At 41.3% G+C, this 20,822-nt stretch overlaps 1 protein-coding gene across 2 annotated transcripts in view; it reads right to left on the reverse strand.

Moving 5' to 3' along the window:
• The window catches only part of LOC108719073 (tomoregulin-1-like), a 385,317-nt gene that overhangs the window by 78,516 nt on the left and 285,979 nt on the right, over positions 1-20,822 (reverse strand). The window lies entirely within an intron of this gene.

The raw sequence follows: 20,822 nt of genomic DNA on the forward strand, positions 1-20,822 counted from the left end.
AAGATGCAGTATTATAAAATACAAAAAATACAGTACTGGCAATGTGACAACCTGAATATTGAACTTTATATAGCCATCCAAAAGGGATAGCCCACAGAGCAGCAGCCTTTAGGCTTCTGTGGTCAGTGATGTTAGTTTGAAATTATATCTTACTGCAAGATAACTTAAAGGTTTAGATTGTAAGCTATTTTGGGCAGGGCCCTGATCACATTTTGTAACAGTTATTGGTTGCTATGTGTAACGGTTATATCTGTATAGGCAGAGTTCATCTGCAGGTTCGTGCACCACCTTCTGTGGTCAGTCCAGTTTCAAGTTTCCCATGAAGGATTTCATGAATTGGTTTAGTTCCATTACATATGTATGTAATTCTGTGTTTATTGTAAAAAAACATTTATGGTACAGCACTGTGGAATATGTCGGGTCTTTATAAATACAAATTATTATCATTATAATAATAATAATGATAATAATAATAATAATCCCTTTAAGGCTCCATAGCAGCACTTGAGTCATGAGTGCAAAGGGAAACATCATAGGGGTATATTTATCAAAGAGTGAAGTTAGAGATCACCACAGTCCATTAGAGTGAAATACCAACTCTCTCCATTCATTTCTATGGGATTTTTAAAGGTGTATTCATCAAAGGATGAACTTTCACTTTCAACCTTTGATAAATACGCCTTTAAAAATCCCATAGAAATGAATGGAGAGTGGCAGACTGTGGTGAGATCTAACTTCACACTTAAGACACAGAGGGGTATATTTATCAAAGAGTGAAGTTAGAGATCACCACAGTCCATTAGAGTGAAATTCCGCCAGATCTTGGTGGTTTTCTAAGGACAACTCATTTATATAGCCTGATATCCCAATGCTGTAATACAAATCCATTACAGTGAAGTGTATTTTTTATTGTAATTACAATTGGTTACAGTGCGACCCAGTTGTCGCAGCTGTCAGTGGCAGCTGGAACTGAATAAGATGCATGGGGGCATCATGTTGAAACAACAAAGACCTATCTCCAAAATGCTGCCACTAAATAGGTATAGAATTCTATCAGAATGCATTCACAGTGAACATTATGCCACTCCAGATGATACTTGCCATTGAGCATTATAAATATAGACTTTTCAGCTGCTCACCAGTATAATCAATGAATAGTTCTTCTTCTGATACAGTTCTGACCTGTTATCCAGAATGCTCGGGACCTGGGATTTTCCACATAACGTTTCTTTCGGTAACTTGGTTCTTCATACCGTAGGTTTACTAGAAAATCATATAAACATTAAATAAACCCAATAGGTTGTTTTTGCTTCAATAAGGATGAATTATATATCTTTGTTTGAAACAAGTACAAGGTTCTGTTTTATTATTACAGAGAAAAAGAAAACCATTATTTAAAATTTAGATTATTTGGATAAATATGGGATATGGCATCCGTCATCGGAAAAACTTGTTATCCAGAAAACTCTGATTTATGGAAAGGCCGTTTCCCATATTTATCGAAATAATCCAAATTATTCAAAATGATTTCCTTTTTCTCTGTAATAATAAAACATTACCTTGTACTTGATCTCAACTAAGATATATTTAATCCTTATTGGTAAAAAAAAAAAAACAGCCTATTGGGTTTCTTTAATGTTTATATGATTTTCTAGCAGACAAAGTATGAAGATCCAAAATTATGGAAAGATCCGCTATGCGGAAAAAAAACCCTGGGTCCCGAGCATTCTGCATAACAGGTCCCATACCTCTATTTTAATAGAATGATTGTTCTGAATTTGCTGTAAACTTTTTAAAGCTGCAATGCAATGCCTATAAAAAGAGATGAAGGTAAAACTGTTTGAGATTTCACCACTCCAAGATAATAATGCTATATGGTTCTAACAAAGCTTTCAAATGCGACTATACTCACAATCAGACATGTTAATTTATAACAATGCATTGCCAAGAGATGTAGCCATACGCATAAAGTGTCAAAGGAATAAGGGGAAAAAATAAAACTATTGGGTAAATCTAGTAAGTGGCGAAAATTCGCCAGCGACGGCTTTGCAGCCATTGCAACACTTCGTCAGGCAAAAATTTGCTTAGGCAACTCTAATTTTCTAAACTGCAAAGTTGCGTCCAGGATGCCGAACACTGGCAAATTTACACTAGCGTTACTTCAAAGAGAAGATGCGTTAGTGTTCAATTATGCCTAGCGCAACTTCGTTAGAGGTCTTCGATCAAGCTAATTTGCATACGGCGGGAAATTATAAAGTTGAATGGACGTATATGTTGCAGCAAATACATTACATTACACAAGTCCATGGAACCTTAATAAAGAAAATAGAGTTGTTATAATGCCCTATACATTAGCCCACTGTATAGTTTATGTTCCATATGTTAAAAAAAATTTTAAGGACTTTTGCAGGCTACCACTCAGAAAAAAGGAAAAGACACCAGCGTTTTTTGGGACTTCGAAACTTTTTCCACAAAAAATATGATGTAAGTAACAGCAGATTGAGGAAAATCTATGCACTGGTCTGAGCTGGCAAAGGTAAGTCTGGCGAAAGAGGTAACATTCAGTAAAATGCAGAGTAACGTCCATTCAGCAGAGCAAAAATTCACCTGGCGATAGAGTGCGAATGACTGCTGTCAAAAGATTTCAAGGACAACGCATATATTAATAAAACCGTAGTTCATGTATTATATCTGCTTTTGTCAGATGATTCATACTTTATATCTTTATATTCTGATTATTTATCCTTTGGTTATACTAAACACAAAGACAAAAAACACACACACACACATATATATTAATTCCAAAATTAAACCGCACAACACACGTCTTTTATCAAAGTAGAAAAAAAGTGGTTTATTCAACATTTCAGCCCATTGTCCCCCTGCTCGCAAGTGCGGTACAATATTACAGACTGGTATCCACTTGTCTATGTGGCAATGGTCAGTGATATATAGCCTCTGCAGGCTCTTATATGTCTAGTGGCACCACCCTCTCAATGACAGCTAGACTGCCTTCTTGGCAGTGGTGTCTCACAAGGCTCCCTTTAGCGATAATACCAGGTTACCAGGTCGCTGACGCTGGCTGTGTTAACCAGTGGTAGCGCCCACCAAGCTTATCATGGCCAGTCTTACATGACGTAAAGTGTGTGGTGGTGCCCATATTCCTGAGCCAAAGTATCGGATCCATAAGGTGTCACACAAAGTGTCCAATTCTATAGAACAATGTTGCACTTTAGACCAAACAGTTAATCATTAAAAAGGAGTCATATGAAGTGTTTAATTTAGCCCCCTAGGGGCCAAGATATCCAATTTGAAAATCCACATAGATTCTTTTTTTAACAGTAGAAGATCTCTACAGCCACCTCTTTGTGGTATTGGTATGTAGTCAATAATCATGTGCCTGAAATGTGGCAAGGTGTGTTTTGACTTCAACCAATGTTTAGAAACAGGTTGATCAGCTTTTCCTATAGATAATGCCATCATAATTGCACTCCTGTGGTTATTCATCTGTTCTCTGTAGGTCGTAGAAGCTTTGCCTACATAGTAAAGCCCACAGGGGCACAAGGCCATATAGACCACATGGTCTGTGGTGCAAGTCACCCTGTGCTTGATGGTGTATTTATGTCCAATCCTGGGATGTGTAAACTAAGTTCCTTGTATCAAAGCGCTACATGTCAGACAACCTGGGCACTTGTAGCAGCCCTTCTTCAATGATCCTTCCAGCCACATAGTGTTCTTTTTGGTGGTATCAACCAAGTCCATTACTACACCCGCCATTTGTATGTATATGTATGTGCTGGGTTCTGTGCCAGGCAAAACTTGAAGTTTTAGTCACTCAAGTGGAGGGCCTGTGCTTGTCCTACAGGATTTTCTTCCTGAACTATCTGACAGGACTTTAATTAGATGCACTTGGGTGGAAGCTTTGTTCCTCACTTGCTTAAAAAAAGAATGGGCCAGCTTCCATCAAAAAGATGAATCAGCTTTTTCAACGTCAGTTCCTACTGAAACATTATAAAGGATAAAGGATGGGGGCCAAGACTGAAAGATGTTTGTTTTCAAAGGGTGAAAGTTCACCATTTGATAAATACACCTTTAAAAATCCCATAGGAATGAATGGAGAGAGGTGGTACTTCACTCTAGTGGACTGTGGTGACCTCTAACTTCACTCTTTGATAAATATACCCCTATGTGTATAGAGCCTCAAAAAAATGTTAAGCTTTTGCATGTCTACAACTTGCCAAAGGATTAAGAATTCAGCTTTCCACAGTCGTCATCTCCCTTTATTTAGCTAGAATACGGATACAAAATTAGAACCGATAACTGACACAAAATGTAAAGATGGCCCTGCCCAAAAAAGCTTAAAATCTAAAAGGAGACTGTTCATCATTAACATCAGGCCCTGCCCTGGTGGAGTGTATAATTAGGTCTGCATCACTTTCCTGCTAGGGTGACTTTCATTAGGGAGGAAGCCTCAGTATCCTAAGGAAACACTCAAAGACACAACAAGGACATGCAAACTCCTTGGAGGTAGTGTCTATCTATAATATGTATATACAGGCCCAGATTTGTGGCGAGGTCATAAAGGCCTGGACCTAAGGCAGCAAAATATCAGGGGAGGCTTGCTGCCCATCTGCTTTCTGAGGAGCACTGGTGACACACAGCTTATGCGGGGGGAGGGGGTTGGTGCCGGCCTAGGGGTGCCCACATAGGAAATCTGGCCCTGTGTAAACATATTTTATTGATCAGTCACAGGCAAATGTTCTTTGAAAATATCTTATGTAGGGTAATTTTGTTTTTAATGAACAAACTACACAGAAAATGCCTTAGAAGGAAACAAATTAGCAATAAAATCAGTGTTGGTATATTCTTTTGGGTTTTTTTGTGCCAAAAGCTTGTATTTTGTCCATTCCGATTCAAACATTTTATTCCAAATATCACTTATCATCATCACAGGTCCATTCATTTTTCTTGCTTGAATTCTTTTTATGACAACCGTCTACATGCTAACATAATAAGTAAGGTTGAAAAAAGACACACGTCCATCAAGTTCAACCTTTTAGTTTTTTTTTTTAATCTGCCTAACTGCTAGTTGATCCAGAGGAAGGCAAAAAAAAACCCCGCATCTGAAGCCTCTCCAATTTGCCTCAGAGGGGGAAAAATTCCTTCCTGACTCCAAAATGGCAATCGGACTAGTCCCTGGATCAACTTGTACTATGAGCTATCTCCTATAACCCTGTATTCCCTCACTTGCTAAAAAGCAATTCAACCCCTTCTTAAAGCTATCTAATGTATCAGCCTGTACAATTGATTCATGGAGAGTATTCCACATCTTCACAGCTCTCACTGTAAAAAAAACCCTTCTGAATATTTAGGCGGAACCTCTTTTCTTCTAATCGGAATATTTGACCTTGTGTCAGCTGAAAAGACCTACTGGTAAATAAAGCAAGAGATAATTATATGATCCCCTTATATATTTTTACATACAGGTAGTTATCATATCTCCCCTTAAGCGCCTCTCCTCCAGAGTGAACATCCCCAATTTGGCCAGTCTTTCCTCATAGCTAAGATTTTCTGTTCAAGGTTTTCTCACTGCTCTGCTGTTACACAGCACAAATTATAGACCAACTAGTATAATTTCTGGAGGGATAACATATTATTTAAATAAACCCAGATATCAGAGGGTTTTTTTGTATGTGCCCATAGATTTAGTTTAGGTGTAAATTTACTAAGTAACCCTATGCAATTGTTTTGCATCTATTCTGGGTTAGTACAGTTTAACCAAAATATAAAAATATAACATTGACCTGCCATGTCTCTAACATACAGTACATGTAAAAATGTTTTATTTGAAGAAAAAAATATTGCAATGTTTTTGCCACCAGCTCTGCTGTTTTCATCTTCTATTGTTTGTCTAAACAAATTCCCACCCAGATCATTGTGCTAAGAAGTCTTAGGCTAATAGCACTTGCTGGCTGCATTTTCTACAACTAGCAGTAAAATAGATAGTGGACAGTACTGCCTTAAAAATGGTTAGAATCTGTCCTGTGTGCGCAGTTACAGGAGAATGCCATTAATATCACTGCTTTATATACACAGCTGATTTCAGCAATTCTTCCTTGGTGCAGCATAGAGAGTACACAGCATGTGCCAGAAGCCTACAGCTGGCCACACATGGAAATATCCACTTGTCAGATGAGGTTGCCAAATGAATGGATCTTTAGCTATCTGATCAACCACTTGGTGGGTCAAATTGGGCTGATTCAATCATTTTGCTATTGAACATGGCTCTTAGGGGCCAATTTACTAACAATTGAATTTATATTTTTTCCACAAGTGTAAAATTTTGTGGTTTTCTTATTTTTTTTAAAGCTCTAAATATGTGAGCTTTATTAAGTGTAAAAACCACTAATACAAAACTTTGCCAGGTACAAGGCAAAAGGAGCTGCGCTGATCCTGTTGGACCATTTTTAATCAATTTGGACTTTTAGAGGTTTTCAATTTTTTTCCTGATAGTAGTTGCCAAAAAACGTGCATTTTTGGAGGATTTAGAGGAATTCATATTTTTTTCAGATTAGCCCCACTTATATATTAGCCCCTCTGTGTAGATGCAGTTAGTGCATATTCAGTTTGCAAGCTAAAATTGTTGACAGCAATAGTAGCCCAGGTGAGAGAGGACAAAGGAAATTCTTAAATGATGGCCCATAAATTTACCATGCTACTATGTCACACAGAAGCTGATGCTCATATCCATTGTTTCCCACACATACTGGCAGGTTATTTACATGCTGATTGAGTTTAGCTTGAGTAGGCTGAGTGGGTTTGATTCTTGGAAAGCCTTACCAAAGTTTGTGACCAAAAGACCAGCAGGAAAAAAAATGCACGTCATGTTCATACATGTTCCAAGTACAGGTAGAAAGATAATTTTCCATTGTGCTATTGTCAGTCCCATTTCAGTACCTTTTTTATGTAACAAGCTTTCAATTAATCACAGAACTCATGTCAGTTCTGGCCCATTCTGTGATTAATTGAAAGTTTGTTACATAAAAAAGTACTGAAATTGGACTGACAATGGCAAAATGGAAAATTAACTTTCTACCTGTACTTGGAAAAAAAATAATTACAGTTTGTCTTTATCTAAAATCAAGCCAAGACCAGATACGATAAAAAAATGAGACAAGACCTGCTTCATAAAAATTTGGTCTTCAAACCATTCCTGGCATTAAAGGGGACCCGTCACCCAAAAAAAATTATTCCAAATCCTATTTTATCATGTTAGTCCAGCAAAATGAACTTTAATTACACTATATAAATTATTTGTATATTGTTTCCATCAGTCTGGGAATTCATAATTATATTAACCAGGAAGGAGCCATTTTGTGGACACTGTTATTAAGACAAGTCTTGTATCATCTCAGAATCTTGTTTGTGCATCAGAATGGGGGACCTGATGTCCATCCCCATGTCCTGGTTACACAATTAAATCGTTAAGAGAGAGGAGGAAATGCAGGGAGAGCAGTGACATGTAGGAAGTGCTGAATGGAAAGTGAAAGTAATTGTTTGCCCCGCCTCTATGCCTAGGCATAGAGGAGGGGCAGACAATATTTGATTGACAGCTGATATTTTTAAATGAGTTTACAACAGCTATTAATGCTTTAATAAAAAAAAGAAATTGGATTTCATATTTAATTTAAAAAGGACTTTTATTATACAGATTTTTATGTCTGGGTGACGGGTCCACTTTAATAAATAACAATAAAGTTCCTAATGTACTGATGTTGGAGAAAGTGGCACTTGTATTTCTGCCTGCACTCAGAATGAAATTATGAGTCTTGTAAAAGACTGGTGAATTCGAACCATTATAGATAAATTAAATTTCATTAAATATTATTTCTAAAGTATAGTTGCCATGACTGGAATTCTGTTTCTTCACATCACTTTGCATACCAATTACATAGTCACATAATAATAAAAAAGGAATCACACAGTCACACAGAGGATTGCTTGCTTGACAGTGGAAATGGCAAAACACAAGTACTAATATGAGTGGTATGATATTTTAACTCTTAGATAAACACAGGATTTTGTAAAGTAGAAATAAGAAGCTTGCCTCACACTTTTAAAGGAAAAGTAAAGCTTAAATAAAGAAGCAGCTAGAAATGTTGTACATTTTGTTTTGGGCTTCTGTACCAGCCCAAGGCAACCACAGCCCTTTAGCAGGGAAGAGCTGTGCCCCAAAGATGCTCCAGTAGCTCCCCATCTTCTTTTCTTTATGAGGCTGATTAGTAATTAATACCAATAATTACTACATGGCAGCACAGAAACCAGTGCAATTAGCATCAGAATTTAATGATCAGTCATTCCTGTAGCATCAGCTTATATTACAGGCCAACCTCACATTCTGCTTGATAGTTTGCGATGACCCCGAAGCTTACCTTCTCAACAACTGCTCAGAGCAGTGTCACAGACACTTTCCATGGTGACCTCCTGTGACAAGATGGTGACCCCATGTGACAAGTCCTGGATCAGCTGCTATTGAAACTTTAGGCTGGTGAAATAAGTTCAGTATATAAAATATGGCATTTTAGCCACATTAATTTTTAGGGTTTAGTTCCCCTTTAAATGCTAGGTTTATATACATTAATTAAAAATGTCTAATATTTTGTAAATTAAGTGATATAGGAAGCAGTATGTCTCTGTCCCTTTTTACACTGGTGGTTATGACATTTGAAACAATGTAGCATGTAGCAAAAAACAGCTGATTAACACACCTCTGAAGAAGCACTGCTTTCAGCTGTAATTACATTTACATACAAGCATTCAAAAATCTTAAATATAGTATTTCTTTAGAATTATATTTTATTTCATTAGGCAGAATTTTACTTCCGTCCCCTAAAATGCAACCATATTTATTCTAAGGATTTTTAATTTAGGGGCAGATTTATTTAGGTTCCAGTTGTGTTTTCAACGAAAATTGGAGTTTTGGTCAAAATTCACATTTCAGGATTAAAAAAACATTTGAATTTAACCTGTCACAGTTATGTAGGAGTCAATGGCAGAGGTCTCGTGAACCATTTGAAGATGTTAATAAACTGCATGATGATTCAGTTGTTTTTCAAATCGTTTTGCCTGAAAACTCGAATGAATTGAGCGATTCAATTTTTTTTTGCGCAAACTCGATTCATTTGAGTTTTTGGGTTTCTCAACTTCAAGTTGCAGAATCTAGTTTTTTTTTCATTTGATTTTTTTCTTAAATAAGATACCATTTGAGTTGTGAGTTAATTTGAGGTATAAAAAACTCAACATTTAACCTTTGATAAATAACCCCCTTAATGATGCACAAAAAGGATGCACAGATTTCAGGATTTGATTTGGTGTTCAGGCAAATCTCAGCACTTTTGCTATTTGGCTGAATCCTACAAGGGGTTTGAATCAAAACCCCTACATAATATAACTTTAAAACTCTGGACAAATGAACTCAACTCAATTTGGTGTATCAATTTAAAAAAATATTTCTCTGTAGCCTTTACTTCAATGCATGGATTCTTTCTAGGAATTATCTAGTTTTAATATTCTTTCATACGCAACGCTACCATAATGCTACCATAACCAGAGAAAATAAATATGTACATGTATATGCCAGGCCTTGCATCCCTTTGGCAAAAAGTTATTATAAATTAAGTTATTATTATTATGTGTTCTGTATAGAATTTTTTTTATAATAAATATTCAAATTATTCCTGTGAAAAATATATTTTGTTACTAATTCCTATAAAGTGGCAGGAAAAGATGACAAGTACCACCAAACAGAAAACTGCTCTGTATGGCAAGCATGACCCTAAAATGTAGTGCAATGAAGCTGATGCTGGTTCCTTTCTGCCTGCAATAATGAAACTTGTGAGAAGGGAAGGAAGAGCATCACCACAGATTTTATAATGGGTAATGTGACAAGATGGCTGTCTGTACAAAGTTTTAGGGGGAAATTAGCTATTGTAGGCAGGTAAGCGTAGGATCAGGAGCATAAAGACAGGGATACTACGTCTCCAATCAAAACAAGAACAACAAGAATAAGTAACAAGAACACAGTTCGTTAGCATTTTAACAGCACGCATTCAAGATTTTTCCCTAGTTCTCACCATACAGGGTGGCTTCCACACTCTGGAATATTCTGGGCTTCTCGCTAAGCCCTGATGATTCTCCCCCTCCAGGGATACCAGCTCAACAGCCTCTGGCTTGTCTCACTTTCTGGCTTTCCTCAATAACCTTAGATTCTCAGTCACCTGGTCACATCACCCTCTGCTCCTTGGAGTAACAGGCAGCCCTTCTGGGAGTTCCTAACATATCCTTCTTGCTCTGTATCTTGCTCATTGGTTATGTGTAGGCCGACCCCGTTGGGTGGGTTCAGGCCGGCTTCCACACTAAGGGGTATATTTATCAAAGAGTGAAGTTAGAGATGCCCGCAGTCCGCTAGAGTGAAATTCCGGCACTCTTCATTTATTTCTATGGGATTTTTAAAGGCATATTTATCAAAGGATGAATTTTACACTTTCACCCATTGATAAATACTCTTTTAAAAGAGTGGGGGAATTTCACTCTAGCGAACTGTAGCCATCTCTAACTTCATTCTTTGATAAATATACCCCCCATGTCTTTGGACCACCAGCGGGTTGGGCAAAACGTTAGTCTCTGTGGCCTTCTTTTGCCCCACTTCAGCCTCTGCACTCCTCAATTTATATATAAGCGCAGGCCTCACCCTTTTCATGATGTCACAGAGGGGAATGTGCCAGGTTAAGGTCGGGTTCGGGTGGAGGAGAAGCGGGTTGAGTTTTGTTCAACCTGCACATCACTACTGCTCAGAGAGACCTTACTAACACTCTCACTACAATGAAATACCTTTCAACAGGACAGCCTTCCTGTGGAAAATGAGGTCCAATATGTGAACTGGACCACTGTAATGGATTGTCTGACTTGCCTGTTCCTTCCAACACTATAGCTTCCTGGGCCAGACAGCAATATCCTTTAAACAGAGAATCCTTTCTCTGTTTAGCAACTGTCACGGCTGGCACCCAATACCAGAACAGGTGCCAAGTACCCTGGTCTCGGCTCGGCTTCACCAGTAGTGTGACCACCGTTGGGCTTCGGGAGGAGCCCTCAGCTTACTTGGGTGCCACCTGGACTTAACGAGGGGTACAAGGTGAGATGTTCTGGCTAGCAGATGGGCACGGCAGGTAGATAGTCTTTTGGGCCGAAGGTCACGGTACAATTGGAGCAGGCAAGAGAATCGTCAGACAGGCTGGGTCGAGGCAGGCAGTCCACGCAATAAACGAGCAGGTAACACTGCAAATTGAATGCCTGTGTGCCGATCCTTTTTTTGTTTTCTGCACAAGGGAGGTTGCCGGATCCTCTGGAATTGAGCACCAGGCTGATCTACTGAAGGGTGTGCGTCGGTTCTCTCCAACCTAGTGAGATATCAAGAATTGTCAGGCAGGCAAGGGTCAAACCGGGTTGTCAATCAAATGGGTTGAGGCAGAATCGGAGTCAAATAACAGGCAGAGATCAAACCAGAACGTCAAACAGGAGGATTAAGCAGAGTCAAGGTCGGTTTCAGGCAAGGGTCAGGTTCCAGAGATCAGAATAGTCAGGCAAGGGTCAAAACAGATATTCAGGATCAGATTCAAACAGAATAGCAACAGCTAATAGCGCCAGGAACAAATCCTATCACGGCAAGGTGCTGTGGAAAAATTGGGCTTAAATACTTTTTGAATTTTGCGCCTGCGCCTTTAAATACGAAGGGACGCGCCGCGCGCCCTTAGGGAAGAGCCGGCGCTAGCGCATACACGCTGGTGCGGCTAGAGAACAGGATGGTGCAGCGGGCGTCCCCGCCGATGGCGCGGCGGACGACCCCGCCGCACAGGTATTATTACATTACCTCCCCCTCTAGGGGGGCCACTGGACCCCCAGGCTTCCCAGGAAATTTTTGACGGAATTGCTTCCTGAGGCGGTCAGCCCTGATGTCATTGACTGAGACCCAGGAGTTCTCCTCGGGACCAAAGCCCTTCCACCTGGTAAGATACTGCAACTTACCACGCACAAGGCGGGAATCCAGAAACTCCTGGATCTCAAATTCAGTCAGACCTTCAACTAGCACAGGGGGAGGAACAGAAACAAAACGGACATTGTTAGCAGGTTTTAACAAAGAAACATGAAATGAGTCAGAAATTTTAAAATTAACAGGCAACTTAAGACGAACACAAGAAGGGTTGATAATTTCAGAAATAGGGTATGGACCAATGAACCTAGGCCCCAGTTTGAGAGAGGGAACCTTCAGTTTAATATTTTTGGTAGAAAGCCACACTGAGTCTCCCACCTTATACTGGGGTGCCTCTCTACATGATCTGTCAGCAGCTCTTTTCTGAGCAGAGGCGGCTGCGGACAGAGAGTCGTGAACCTGCGACCAAACCCTAGAAAAACGTTCAACACAAGAATTAGCAGAGGGAACCAGGGAGCCAGAACCGGAAAAGGAGAATGCCTTGGGGTGCAACCCATTAACCACGAAGAAAGGGGACTCTCCCGAGGAGGAATGGGTAGCATTATTGTATGCAAATTCAGCCCAGGGTAACAGTTCAGCCCATGTGGACTGGTTGTCAGATACATAACACCTGAGGTATTGCTCAAGGGACTGGTTTACCCTTTCAGTTTGACCATTGGTTTGGGGATGATAGGCAGAGGAAAAGGATAATTCAACCCCAACCAAAGAACAGAAAGCACGCCAAAACTTAGAGACAAACTGAACCCCCCTATCAGAAACAATATTTTCAGGAAAACCATGAAACTTAAAGATGTGAGTAACAAACAGATCAGCCAAGGATTTAGCAGAAGGTAGGTGTGGAAGGGGTACAAAATGGCTCATCTTGCTAAACCTATCCACCACCACCCAGATCACAGTTTTACCCTGTGAAGGGGGCAAATCAACAATAAAGTCCATCGAAAGATGGGTCCAAGGTCTTTCTGGAATTGGTAAGGAAATCAGCAAACCCTGGGAAGACTTCCAAGAGGATTTTGACCTTTGGCAGATTGGACATGAATTTACAAAGGCCTTAGTATCCTGTTTCAATGAAGGCCACCAAACATGACGGGATAACAGGGACACCGTTTTAGCAATGCCTGGATGTCCTGCCATCTTAGAATCATGAACCTCTCTCAGCACCTGCTCTCTTAACCCCTGAGGTACAAACCATCTCCCTGAAGGAGTATCATTAGGAGCGGATGATTGTAAAGGGAGCAATAAAGATCAGATTCCAAGGTGGCTAAAATCATTTCCCTGGGGATGATGGGAGTGCACTCACTAGTGTCAGCAGAAATGGATTCGAAACTCCTAGAGAGTGCGTCCGCCTTAGTGTTCTTAGAACCAGGCCTGAATGTCAAAGAAAAATTAAACCGTGTGAAAAACAGAGCCCACCTAGCTTGTCTTGGATTTAGGCGTTTAGCAGATTCAATGTACAATAAATTCTTGTGGTCTGTATAGACTGTCACAACGTGTTTTGCACCCTCAAGGAGGTGCCGCCATTCCCATTCCTCAAAGGCCCACTTGACTGCCAACAACTCCCTGTTACCTATGTCATAATTCACCTCAGCAGATGAAAACTTCCTGGAAAAGAAAGCACAGGGATGCAATTTGTTGGTAGTCGGGTGCCTTTGAGAAAGGATTGCCCCTGCTCCCACCTCAGAGGTGTCAACCTCTACAATAAACGGTAGCGCAGTGTCAGGGTGACGTAGGATAGGGGCTGAGCTGAACTCTTTCTTAAGAAGATCAAAAGCTTGTACAGCTTCAGGAGGCCAAATACTGGGGTCAGCTCCTTTCTTAGTCAGATTTGTAATGGGGGCAACAATGAGGGAAAAATTCTTAATAAATTGGCGATAATAATTAGCAAAACCAAGAAACCTTTGGGTTGCGCGTAACGAAAGGGTCTGGGTCCAATCCAGGACAGCTCTCACCTTGCCTGGATCCATTTCTAGACCCTTGCTGGAAATATTAAACCCCAAGAATTGAACAGAAAAAACCTCAAAAGTGCATTTCTCTAGTTTTGCATAAAGGTTATTCTCCCTTAGTCTACACAAGACCTCACACACATGTTTCCGATGCTCACACATGTTGGAAGAGAAAATAAGAATATCATCTAGGTAAACCACCACGAATATCCCCAGCAGGTCCCGGAAGATGTCATTGACAAACTCCTGGAACACTGCGGGGGCGTTACAGAGACCAAACGGCATTACAAGGTACTGATAGTGGCCGTCCCTAGTGTTAAACGCTGTTTTCCACTCATCCCCCTGCTTTATACGTATCAGATTATAAGCCCCCCTAAGATCTAGCTTGGTATAGATCTTGGCATCCTTAACCTGGTCAAACAGCTTAGAAATTAAAGGAAGAGGGTATCGATTTTTTATGGTGAATTTGTTGAGACCCCTGTAATCGATACAGGGACGAAGACCACCATCCTTCTTACCCACAAAAAAGAACCCTGCCCCCGCAGGGGAACTAGAAGGCTTGATGAAACCCCTCTCTAGGTTTTTCTTAATATACTCCTTCATTGCCTGGGCTTCGGGCAAGGAAAGAGGGTAAGTTCTACCCCGCGGGGGAGTAGACCCAGGAATTAGATCAATGGGGCAGTCATACTGCCGGTGTGGGGGTAAGGTCTCAGCTGCTTTTTTGGAGAAAACGTCAGCATATTCTGTGTAAGCAGCAGGTAACCCTTCAAGGGAAGTAGTAGCTACGAAGGAGGGAAAGCAGACCCCACCACACTTGGAACCCCATTGAGTCACCTCTCTTGTGACCCAATCAATCCGAGGGTTATGCCTCTGGAGCCATGGTAACCCTAAAATAAGAGAAGAGGAAGCGCCCTCTATGAGGTATAAAGCTATCTCCTCACAGTGCAGATTGTTGACACACAAAGAAAGGGTTATGGTCTTTTGAGAAACCACACCGGACCCTAAGGGTCTCTTGTCTACAGCCAAAATTGTCATGGGGGGGATTTAGAGCAACTAACGGAATATTGTATTTAGCTGCAAAAGCCGCATCCAAAAAGTTACCCTCCGCCCCTGAATCCACAAATGCGGACAGTTTGACAGAGCCCGTAGGCCAAGTTAGTTTAACTGGTAACAAAGTTTTAGAGGCAGATTGGGGAGAGGAAACGCCTGCACCCAAATGGAGCTCCCCTTCTCCATTTAGGCTTCGGAGTTTCCCAGCCTCTTAGTACATTGGTTCAGAAAATGTCCCTTCTCACCACAGTACATACAGAGACCCAGGGAACACCTGCGTGCCTTTTCCTCAGGAGTTAGATGGGATATGCCTAATTGCATAGGCTCCTCCTGAGGTAGAGGCACAAAGGGGTTAGGAGATTTTACATTGGTCACCACATTGGATCTTATATTAGTAACCCCAGAGAAGTTTGTACTCCTCTCACCCCTTCTTTCTCTTTGCCTTCTATCTACCTGGATGGCGAGGGACATGAGACCATCCAGGTTAGAAGGTAGGGGGTAATTAACCAGACTATCCTTTACAGAATCGGATAACCCCAACCGGAATTGACTCCTTAGAGCCAAATCATTCCAACCAGTTTCCACTTCCCACCGGCGGAATTCGGTGCAATACACCTCTGCATCCCTTGGCGCAATCGCGGTATCGGCAGACGATGCACGATCCGGGTCATCGTAAAGAATGGCCATGCTGTTAAAGAAGGTGTCTAGGGAATAAGGAGCAGGGTCTGAAGAAGGCAGCCTGAGGGCCCAAATTTGGGGGTCACCCAAAAGCAGGGTCATTAGGCGGCTGCTGCGAAGGCCCCAACTGGCGGGTCAGATTGTGGAAACCTTGAAGCAAATAGTTCTGTTTTTGCTCTTGCTTCTCCATACGTTGCAGCAAGGTAGTGAGCAACATCTCAGTGGACGTTTGAGGTGTAGCAGAGGCAGCAGCTGCTTCGTGACCGTCATCCTCCATGGCCCGTGATAATGTCACGGCCGGCACCCAATACCAGAATAGGTGCCAAGTACCCTGGTCTCAGCTCGGCTTCACCAGTAGTGTGACCACCGTTGGGCTTCGGGAGGAGACCTCAGCTTACTTGGGTGCCACCTGGACTTAACGGGGGGTACAAGGCAAGATGTTCTGGCTAGCAGAGGATCACGGCAGGTAGATAGTCTTTTGGGCCGAAGGTCCCGGTACAATTGGAGCAGGCAAGAGAATCATCAGACAGGCTGGGTCGAGGCAGGCAGATATCAAGAATTGTCAGGCAGGCAAGGGTCAAACCGGGTTGTCAATAAAATGGGTTGAGGCAGAATCAGAGTCAAATAACAGGCAGAGGTAAAATCGCCCATTGTCATTATTTTCCCCAAACTAGCAGCCTTTTCTATTTGCATCAGGAGTTTAGCCTCCTCCTCACTTACATTAGGGGGCCTATAGATGCCTTGTGTAGACTTTTTATACTGAAGACTGTGAGGTATGGGGAAATTTTCTCAAAAAAAAAATACTATTCTTGATGAAAAAAAAAAAAATCAGAGGCTTATTTATCTTTCCAGACCTCCATAAAAAAACAATAAGAGACTCTTATTTAACAGTTTAGAAACTTTCAAAGCAGAAAAAAAAGAAATGACTTCTACATCATACAGCACCACTTGTTTAAACCAGCACTTCCAACTTGTGCTTTACAAATGACTCCCCTGCTTTCTAATCACTCCAGCCTTTTATAGGAGTCAGAACCCACACCATGCACTGCAGCATTCCCTTTAAATTCCAGGAAGTGCTTCTGGCCTGCCTCTTAAGAGGTGCAAGCCACCACACCAGGCTGTGTCACAGGTAAAACTTTTAACTTCAAAGCTGTATTTTAAAATCCTTCCCAATATAGTTAATACAAATTACATTTTCTATGCATACGTGTACACTGTAGCATTTACCTTACACATTTAAATGTAACACACAATACCAGTAAGGTTTTTAAACACAAGCTAGTTAATTACATGCATGGTTCACAGGTGCTGACAGATTTAGAGTAAAGAAAGGAAAGTGCATTAGGTGGTCATCCTAATGGAGAAAAGTAACAGAAAGGAATACCATTCACCCAGCATAGGTCTGTCAGTCCATGTGAACACTTGAATCAAAACCAGTATGACAGATTTTAGTACATATTATATACACTATGAAGCAATACCATTCACATCTCCACAAAGACCCTCTGCTACCCATTCTAATTCTGAATTATCTGCCCTATCTCATACCCAGAATTTGATTTGGGCAGCAATGCCATGTGGTGCCTACTGAAAAGGGGCAAAGCAAGCTGAATCTGTGGATCTTATTTTTGAATAATACAATTATTAAAAAACATGAACAAAACATTTGCAGTGTATTTAAAACTCCCAAAGCTGTTTGTAGAATGTAGACTGGGCTGTCACCTGGCCATTAAAACCGATGCTTAATTCCAATGCTATTAATAGGGAAAAAAGAAAAATATAGGTAGGTCAGAACTGGTTCCAGAAAATGTGCCAACCTTAACTGTACGGTAAGGTTAAAGCACGCTGATATAAAAGGGAAAACATTATGTGCCTAACATCCCCCAAGTGCAGGATGCCTTTCCTTCTCCTTCTAAGTGTCAGGACTGGACTAATGTTCTACTGCTCCAAAAGGTAGAAACTGAGTTTTTTCCTCCATACAGAGGAATTCAGGGATGGAATTCCAGAGCTAAAGAGCAACAAGATAGAAAGGCATAAAGTGATACGTTCCTATAAAAATCATAGGAACATATCAGTATCAAGTAAATGCTGCACCCGTAATCATTCCCCCTTTAAGCCCCCCACACAGCTGCCCGCAGCCCCCACCACTCTGCATTCACTGGACCCTCCAACACTGCTAAAAGACCTTCTGAGCCATTTTAGGGACACTGGGCTGGGGGTGGCGCAATCATTCCATAGACTAATTACGAATAAAAACAGGAATTCAACCTATGGAAGGATCGCTCCGCCCCCAGCACAGCGTCACTGAAGCAACCCGGAAGACATGTCAGTGGGTCGCCAGTGGGGGCGGCTTTGCAGGGGGCATTACGAGGTGGGCTTTTCAGGGAAAGATTATGTATGCAGTATTTACTTTATACTGACACGTTCCTATGATTTTTATAGGAACGTGTCAGTATCACTTTGAGATGAAAGGTGGCAGTGGATGGTATGAAATGACAGAGACTCTGAGAGGAGTGGAGGAGTCAGCCAGCAACTTACAGTGAGACAAATGAAGAAATGTAGTAAGGAGCAGAGGGCTTGAATGTTGGCAGAAGGATTTTATATGCAGCCATGCTAAAGGTTATCTGTGATTGAACAGGGTTCCTCTTAGTTGAGAGTGCAGGAGGACCCTAGTAGCAGTCCATGAATGATTGCAGGGGAGAGAAGTTGGTAGGAGACTGCAATAGTCTAAACAGGATAGGATGAGGGCATGGATTAGTGTGTCGGCTGTTATTTGTGGAAGAAAGGGGCATATCTTGGCCATATTGTAGAGGAAGCAGCAGGTTTTGGCAGTAGAATATGATTAGAGAGCAAGACTGGTCAAAGATGACCCCCTCTTTGTAACTATGAAGGTCAGTGGTTAGCGAAGGAGTGTCTAAATATATCTGGATATCATCGGCATACAGGCGATATTTAAGGGCCAAATTAAGATATAAAAACAGAATGTACAAGGAGGATAGCAGAGGGCTCAGTACAGAACCACAAGATACCCCCACACTAAGCTGAACTGGGGGAGAGGATTTAAAAGAAACAGAGACGGAGCGATTTATAAAGGTAGGAAGAGAACTAGGATGTAATGGAGAATTTGCTTTAGAGTGGTCAACAGTATCAGATAATAATGAGAATATAATAGTAATGTTGTTTGGCTTTGGCAATCTGGAGATTGTTTGCAACTACATAGGACAGTTTCAGTGGAGTGTGTAGGTTGAAAGCCAGACTGCATAGGGTCGAGCAGATTATGGGCACCAAGAAAGTTAGTAATATGAGAAAAAACAAGACATCTGAGAAGTTTAGACAAAGCAGTAGCTAGACTAACAGGATGGGTCCAGTGTAGACTATTTAAGAATGGTCTCGGCACAGGCCTGTTTGAATAATGGGAGGAAAGTAGAAGAAGTTAGCGAGGAATATGAGTAAGTGCTGAAGTAAGGACATGGGCACGCTGTTTTAGTAATGGTGAGGCCATGGGATCAAGTGAGCAAGTTGTAGGTGGAGAGGACAGGAGAAGCTTCAGACTTCAGACTCATTTAAAAGATCAAATGATAATATTGGTGTCTGAAGAGTAAGAAAATTATTATTAATTACTGAGTGCTACTTTTCTCTTATACAATGATAATCATAAAAAATAAATAAAAAGACTATATAGTATACTGAGCAAACATGTATAAATGCAGCAAATACATTAACTGTGATACAATAATGTCTTATACACAAATCACAAAAATTTCCCACATTTTCCCAATTTGATCTGTGGCCTTATTAAAGAGTAAAAGTTTTTAGTGAGAATCAGTCAATGGTGCACTGTATATACCAAATAAATCATTACCGTATATACTCGTGTATAAGCCGACCCGTGTATAAGCCGAGGTACCTAATTTTACCTACAAAAACTGGGAAAACTTATTGACTCGCGTATAAGCCTAGGGTGAGAAATAAAGCTAAAGACTCTCTGTGTCTCACTTCTGTGTGCTGTGCTCACTGAAACAACACTTCAGTGACAGCTCTCAGAGTCACGTGACTCCCCTCCCCCTCCTCACCTGCAGGTCCTGTACAGAGATCTCCATGTTGGTGAGGTACAGGTAAGGGACTCCACTGCCGGCTCCCTTAAGTATGCTTAAGTATGCTTAAAGCGATTCTGACACGTTCCTATAAAAATCATAGGAACGTGTCAGTATGAAGAAAATGCTGCACATAAAATATTTCTGCAATATTATGCTGCACATACCGGTAAAATATTTCCTGCAAAGGACCCCCCGCAAATCCGCCCCCAGCCCTGCGCACCTTTCTCAGCCGAATCGGTTCCTGCACTGACTGATCTTCCGGGTTGCTTCACTGACGCAGGGCTGGGGGCGGAGCGATCCTTCCATAGGCTGTGCACATACCGGTAAAATATTTCCTGCAAAGGCCCCCCCCGCAAATCCGCCCCCAGCCCTGCGCACCTTTCTCACCCGAATCGGTTCCTGCACTGACTGATCTTCCGGGTTGCTTCACTGACGCAGGGCTGGGGGCGGAGCGATCCAGCCCTGCGTCAGTGAAGCAACCCGGAAGATCAGTCAGTGCAGGAACCGATTCGGCTGAGAAAGGTGCGCAGGGCTGGGGGCGGATTTGCGGGGGGGGCCTTTGCAGGAAATATTTTACCGGTATGTGCTCAGCCTACCAATTGTAAAAGGTCCAGCAAATTAATTGTAGGAGTATGCTATAGACCTCCTAATGTAAGTGAGGAGGAGGCTAAGCTCCTGATGCAAACAGAAAAAACTGCTAGTCTGGGTAAAGTAATGATAATGGGGGATTTTAATTACCCATATATTGACTGTAGCAACAGTACTGCCAGATCAGTTAATGGGAACAAGTTTATAAACTTGTTGAATGACAATTTTATGGCACAGGTTGTTGTAAAATGCTATTCTGGATCTAGTGATCTCAAATGACCCAGAACTAACAGCAAATGTGCAAGTCATTGAACCCTTGGGTACTAGTGAACATAATGTTCACTAGTTTGCAAAAAACAAATATACACTGGGGTCAGTGGTGTAACTAAATATCACTGGGCCCCACAGCAAATAATTTTATAG

The sequence above is a fragment of the Xenopus laevis genome, chromosome 6L (genome assembly GCF_017654675.1).
Source record: "Xenopus laevis strain J_2021 chromosome 6L, Xenopus_laevis_v10.1, whole genome shotgun sequence".
Classification (NCBI taxonomy): domain Eukaryota; kingdom Metazoa; phylum Chordata; class Amphibia; order Anura; family Pipidae; genus Xenopus; species Xenopus laevis.